We start from the raw sequence: 6,796 nt of genomic DNA on the forward strand, positions 1-6,796 counted from the left end.
CAGGACGTGCTAGACCTAGTGGACCTCATTGTTGCAATGGGACTACTCCCTATCATAGATGGCACGATTTAGAGTGGTGGGCAGCAGGCATAATTCGGAGCTGCTTAGGCTAGTCATAGTGGGAGTAACTTATGTAGTAACATGACACATTCCAAGACAAATTTGCTTATGTGGCACGGAGTTAATGAGGGAAGAGATGCTTGTGGTAACATAATATGTTACTGTAACATAACACACCCCGAGATAAAATGAGTCTATGTCTCAATTAATGAAGGTTTGTATGTTACTATCTATATGTTACTACCCATTATGAAGGTAGTAACATGGACTAGTAATAAAAGCATGTTACTAGTCTAAGTTACTCCTCACTATGACCAGCCTTAGTCTTAAACCCGATGAAGAAGTCCCATCGAAAGGAATAGCCATCCTCTACACGTGGTCCTATGTAAAATGAGTAAATGAGACAAAAAGAGAAAGAGACAAAGTAAAAAAATCACCAGCCTTAGATCTAGAGCCCTATTGTATCAGTGAACGATATTTCTACGTCGTGATTGACATGGGTATATTATTAACCATGCTATGGAGGTAGAAGCGGATTTTTATTTATTCACGGAGGTAGCAGCGGATGGATATTCAACGAGGAGTGAAATGATGGATGCTTCCTCGGTCAAACATAGAGAAAGGTGGGCCTCATGATTTCACAGCTTATTAGTCATTATTACTGCCTATACTCTTTGCCCATATATATAATAACCGCGTGGTAGTACAGTAGTGGGCTATACTTTTAATAACCATGCTCGAAGAGAAGAGGTGCACGCACCCACGCACGTAGTGTACTAGTAGCACTCTTTGCGTCTTTTGCATCTTCCCCAACCACACACGTGACACGGTGGAGCTCATTTATGTAAGATGATGCAGCCCACGTGATAATTTGACGCTTCTAGTAGTAGTTACTCACTTATAAATAATGGAGGGTCGGGAACCACGCATGAGTGGTGCCGCATCATTTATAAATAAAGTTTTTTTTTCTTTAGTGGCACATATGCAATATAAATAGGTTCATATGGAGGCACTGTCGGCACGTCCCGATCAGGGGTCCCCGCCGTTCTCTTTCACAAAGCCGGTGATGTTGCCTTTGTCCCTTGCTCACTGTCGCGACGTGGGCAGTTGCCGCCTCCCACCGCCCTCCTCTAGGTTGAGCTACGTACCGACATCCCTCAGGTACAACTTCCTTTACAGCCGACTTGCACCACTGCTCCAACTGCCCACATCACTCCATGTGGATATTTCTCTACTTCTTTGCCCCGCACATACCTCTACTGGCTTCTACGTATTGTATTTTTGATGAGTTTATGTCTCATCAACTAGTCCCAGTAATCTTATTCTAATCACGCTTCTTCAATTTCTTTGCCACAGGGATGCTCTTCTCGATTTTGGTGAAACTGCACAAAATGATCCGATGGTCAAAGGGTTGCAAACTTCATTTCTTCGGAAGCTCCAACATTGCCAGCAAATTAAAGCCTGGTTAGGGTTTACGGTTCAAGGGCTAAGGACTGCATGGATCATTTTTTTTCTTTAGTTGTCTCTGTTCCAAAATAAGTGTCAACTTTAGTAGTAGTACAACTTTGTACTGAAGTTTGCATAAAGTTGAGACACTTATTTTAGAACGGAGGGAGTACATATTGGCTATGATCTGTCAATCATTGATATGCAATAGCATGCATGTTAGTCTCCTTTGTATTTAATGAAATGTTGCAACAGGCAACCTTGGACGCAAGATACATGAAACAAAAGCTGGAAGCTTCATAGCATTGTACAAATTTATCTCGCTGAGAAATTACAGAACGTACTATACTAGTACAGTATGATGTAAAGAGTTAGGTGTCGCACGGTGTCCAGAAAATATGGTGATAGTGTGAGATGGGCCATGTAATCACTGAGCCTGCGTGTTTTCACTGCTTTCGCACTTCCTCGCTGTAAGAATGGAGAAAATTGTAATCTAGTAGTACCTCCTTTGGCCGAAAGCGTAGGACATCCAGCAGTCATACCACCTCAGTAATAATGAGCAATGAGCCATCAAATCACATAGACCCAGCAGTAAGTTGGACGAACGAAGCAACCATCACTCATGAATCCGCTTCTCCCTTCAACGTAGGCGCCAGTGGGAGGTCGCGTCCGCTCTTCCTGGTCATGAATGCGGCACCGATTCTTTGGAGCGGCGCTGACCGTTTCAGGCGGGAAGCGCGCGGGGGCGATGGAGGGGCTTTGGGTGGGCCAGGCTGGTCAGGAGCGGGCGTGGCAGCTGTCCGCATGTTCCAACCGGACGCCCGGAAACGAGAGGATGCACCGACTCTTGCGGCTAAATCGTACACTACACAACATACTAGCAAGAAATCGATGGAATTGACACTTTTGATATAGAAGAATAATGGTAGACAAATACGAACCCATTTTAACATCTCGTACCAGCCTGTTGATCGAGAAAGGACGATCTGTAGTCAGTAGAGTAGATCATGTGTTTATCTTCCATCTTTGCATATTCGTGTTAAAGAGAGAAGAACAAGAAATGATAATTCAGGTAAAAGAAATAATTTTTATTGTAGGTGACCAGAAAATAACATTATTCTGTTCTATACTAAGAAAATACTAATCAAGCAAACAATGGTAGAGCATATCCAAGTATGGAGTGAAAACCTGTGAGAAAAATGTGAGTGCAAGCATTAGCCATGGGCTCCTTGTTCTTTTTTTGCACCTTTGCAAGTTCTCTGTATCACACTTCTTACCATCATCACAACACTCAATATTGAGTATGCATAAGTGTAATTCTGAAACAACAAGAGCAAATTTTACTTGCTATGAATTGCTTCCATCATGTGAGCATGTAGCCTCGCACGAGCATGATATATGTTACTTGAACAACTGGAATGGAAGGGGGGGAATATTTCAAATCAGAATCCCAAGAACGTCAAGAAACAACATTACAAAGCCAGATAACCCATTTTACCTCACAAGGTACGTTCAGAAAAACATAGTTCGTCATCTTGGAGTGGTGCTGCGCTATAGCACATTGGTGAACACCAAAGAAAACTGAAGTTATATCTTGCCTTTCTGAGAGTTTGCGAAGACCTATAAAAGATAACACCTCATGCTACAATTTTGGAACAAAACGGTATAAAGCACTGCACGCTGACATTCTGTCGAACAGGTAGTGTCGACCATCATACTACTTGCTCTCTAAACTACTAAAAATCTAAGCAAAAGTATAAAGGAGCCAAAGCGACAATCAGATTTCCCTAGATTGGTTTATACACAAATGTAACATTATATGCTGTAAAAAACAGAAAAATAGAAATGGCTGTCTTTTTCTTTCCTACAGAAATGGCACTAAATTTATGACTTGTTCTCACACCAGACAAAATCCATGTACTACCTGTTTTTGTTTCTTGAGTTATCACAAACTTTGACTACATTTTACTACAAATCATGCACACATACATGTATAGAAGAGAGCAAACCTACTTTTAGGTTTCGAACATTTGTAATAGGTGGAGTGAACCACACACTTCATAGAAGAATTGTCGCTGAAATCAGTCACCTGTGTGTTGCCGCAGAGGCATTCCTAGAAACACCAAAACGACCAGCCATGCACCAAAAAGACCAGTTCAGCACCTTATATTTCCTTATGGGCATAACACAAGAATGAACATGAGTGGTGAGAAGCACAACACATTCAGCAGCAGCAGCAATGTGAATACCATAACAATTTACAGCTCTTCAGATCTGTATGGAATCTTCGACGCAGGAATAACTTCAATGTAAACCTTCCCAGTACAAAGATAAAACAGTAAATTATCATAATCCACCTTGAGGCTGGAAATGTAGAATTGGTTAAAGAAAATCAGGGGACATGTAGAATCAGTGTGTGCAATCCGGATTAAGAGACGTTACCATAGGAGTAATCCAAGAGCTAATACTTAATCAGAAATAATTCCAATGCAATTATGCCAGAGTTGGAGAAATCAAAGGGCCACCATGTGAAGCACTCCAATCAAATTCCTCAGATCTTGCAACCTGTGTGTAAAAAATAGATCTACGATATATTTAAGAAACTCCACTGGAATCTAAATGGAACAATAATGCACTCGAAATGTTGGTACATCCATTCCTTTCTTAGTCATATGCGGATATAAACTTAGAAATGTTGAACATATATAGAAGGGCATAGAGAGTTGTGAAGATCTTCTAGGCAGGGCAGAATATATGCTCATGAATTCCTCGCTACAGTACCATTCTTCCTCAATGGTCTTTCAAGGGGAAACGGGGTAATGTGTGGTCAGTCTTGTATATGTAGAGCTCTATAAAATTAGACGTTGACAGAATAAAGGAAGAAAGTAATTGTACATACTGTTGAAGTTGTTAGTATTGAAAACTTTCAAAATTAGTGAGGATGATGAAGGTAATCACAAGCAGGGTGCGATGAATTTTGCTACAGTTGAAAAACAAACAACAGAAGAATGAATTGAGAGGGAAAGAGATGAGGTGGTGGCTAGATACCGATGGATGGAGTAGCTTGTTCCGTAGGAGATAAGGCCGGAGGTGGCAACCGAGAGGTCACCGACGGCCAGGAAGAGACCGGTGTTCCACGTTGGGCAGTGCGCGCCACGGTCTCAGGTCCGGCCGGACACGTTGGCCAGCGCCCGTTCCGCGCGTGTCATTGTTCCATGTTCGCCGTTCGCCCTCGCCCCGTCGGCCGGCCGAAGCGCCCTCGCCAGGCGCGCGGGCCGGCGGCGGAGGAGGCGGGGAGAGGGGCGGCGGCGCGGGGCGGTGCGCGGGGAGGTGCGCGGGGCGGCGGCGGAGGCGGGGCACAGGGGCGGCAGTGCGCGGGGAGGCGGGGCGGTTGGGGGTGCAGGGGTGAGGCTGCGAAGAGCCAGGGGAGCGGGCGTCGGGAGGGTCGTGGCCTCGTGGGTGAGGGAATCGGGACGTTTTTTTTTTCATTCAAATCCTCATGTTTAGCGGTAAGACGTGGTTAGTGGCTTGGTGTTAAACATGGAATGAATCTGGGACGTTAAATCTGAGAAAGGTACGGTGCAGATTGTTTGGATCTGCCCCTCTCTTCCTTTTATAAGGGTAGTAGATGTCTTCGCTCACTCCATCGGGTTGCTGCGTTCGGTTGGTTCAGTCTGGTTTTCATTCCTTTTTCTTGTTTTCTGTTTGTTTTTCCCTGGTTTTCTTTATTTTCTGGTTGATATTCTTTGTCTTCGTTATGCTTTCGATTTTCTTTATTTTTTCAATGGTTTTCTTCGCTTTTTTCTTCTTCTTTATACTATGGTTTTCTTAGTTTTCTTCTTGATTTTGTTATCTTCTCTTTTCTTTTTTGTTTCTTTGGCGGTTTTCTGGTTTTTGTTTTTTCAACACAAATCTACTTTTCATACTTATTGTACATTTTTTTTGTATTCATGTAATGTATTTTTTACACATGTTTAATAGTTTTTAAATACATGTTTAACATTTTATGACAAAAAAATTTGAATATAGTTTTCACATACGTGTTAGTGTTAAATATTTTTAAATATAAGTTAAACCATTTTATGTATGACAAAAAAATTTCCAAACTATGCAAACATTTTTTTGTACATTGTACGCTCTTTTGTTAAAAAAATTACGAACACTTTTTGTTAAGTTGTTATGTTCTTTTTAACTATGACATAAATTATTTTTGAGTGTTCAAATCTTTACTTGAATTACATGAACATTTTTAATATTTGTATAAACATTTATAACTGTCAAGAAAATTATTCGTACTTATGATTAACATTTTTAGTATACATGATTAACATTTTGTACTTTGTACATTCACATTTTTTTCTTTTTGGTATACCACAGAAACATTTTTATATGCATGCCTAACATTTTATATGCAAGACTAACATTTTTAAAAATTATGTAAAATATGAGTAATATATATTGTAATACAAAAAAATAGAAAAAAGCAATTTGAAGAATAAACGAAAAACACGCATGACATCATCTTGATAACAAAACATTGCGATAATTGGTTACTGGTCCGACCCAGTTCCGGCTCTTTACAGTGGGCTGTTCCTAAGGGCAGCGGGTGGCACAGAGACCTCGTCCTTGGTGCCTTCAGCGCCCGTTGGAGATTCCAGCGCCCGCTGTGAGTCGCTAGCATGGGCCTGGCCCAGCAGCGCTCGCTGGGTGCCCCCACTCGCTCGATCGCTGGGTGCCGCCGCTCGCTGCCCGATCGATCGCTGGCTCCCGCTCGACCATTTTTTTTCTTCATTCTAAAACTCCTACAGTATAGACTTTTTTTTAGGAAAAAAAACCGGTTTGCTACAGTATGTCTCTCGTTCTTAGAAAAAAATCATCAAATTAAAAAAAATCACCGAGTTAAAAAAAGTTCATCAAATTTGAAAAAAGTTGATCAAAATTTGGTGAAAGGTCATCGAATTTGAAAAAAGTTCATCGGAATTTGAAAAAAGGTCATCGAACATTGAGTTTCATCGAGTTCGAAAAAAGTTCATCGACCTTGAAAAATGTTCATCAAAATTTGAAAAAAGTTCATTGAATTCGAAAAAAGTTCATTGGATTTAGAAAAAAGTTCACCGAGTTTGAAAAAGGTCATCAATTTTGAAAAAAGTTCAACTTATTTGAAAAAAGTTCATCAAGTGTTGGAAAAAAATCATCGAATTTGAAAAAAAATCATCGATTTAAATAAAAAGTTCTTTGATTTTGAAAAATGTTCATCAAATATGGAAAAATTTCACCAGTTTTGGAAAAG

The 6,796-nt window shown here is 40.8% G+C and overlaps 1 long non-coding RNA gene across 6 annotated transcripts; it reads right to left on the reverse strand.

Moving 5' to 3' along the window:
• Positions 1–2,466: 2,466 nt before the first annotated feature.
• Positions 2,467–4,925, reverse strand: LOC125537776 (uncharacterized). Of its 6 annotated transcripts, none has more exons than XR_007296088.2 (5): positions 4,555–4,922; positions 3,520–4,071; positions 3,005–3,126; positions 2,695–2,919; positions 2,467–2,492 (listed from the first exon to the last, which is right to left on the reverse strand). It is a non-coding gene; the product is annotated as an uncharacterized LOC125537776 (long non-coding RNA). The 6 variants fall into 6 exon arrangements; XR_007296085.2 differs by lacking the exon at positions 2,467–2,492 and having other exon boundaries at positions 2,574–2,919; positions 3,520–3,821; positions 3,949–4,071; XR_007296087.2 differs by lacking the exon at positions 2,467–2,492 and having other exon boundaries at positions 2,574–2,919; positions 3,520–3,870; positions 3,949–4,071.
• Between the last annotated feature and the right edge of the window lie 1,871 nt (positions 4,926–6,796).

Source organism: Triticum urartu, chromosome 2A (assembly GCF_056163025.1).
Source record: "Triticum urartu cultivar PI428250 chromosome 2A, HENAU_Tu73, whole genome shotgun sequence".
NCBI lineage: Eukaryota > Viridiplantae > Streptophyta > Magnoliopsida > Poales > Poaceae > Triticum > Triticum urartu.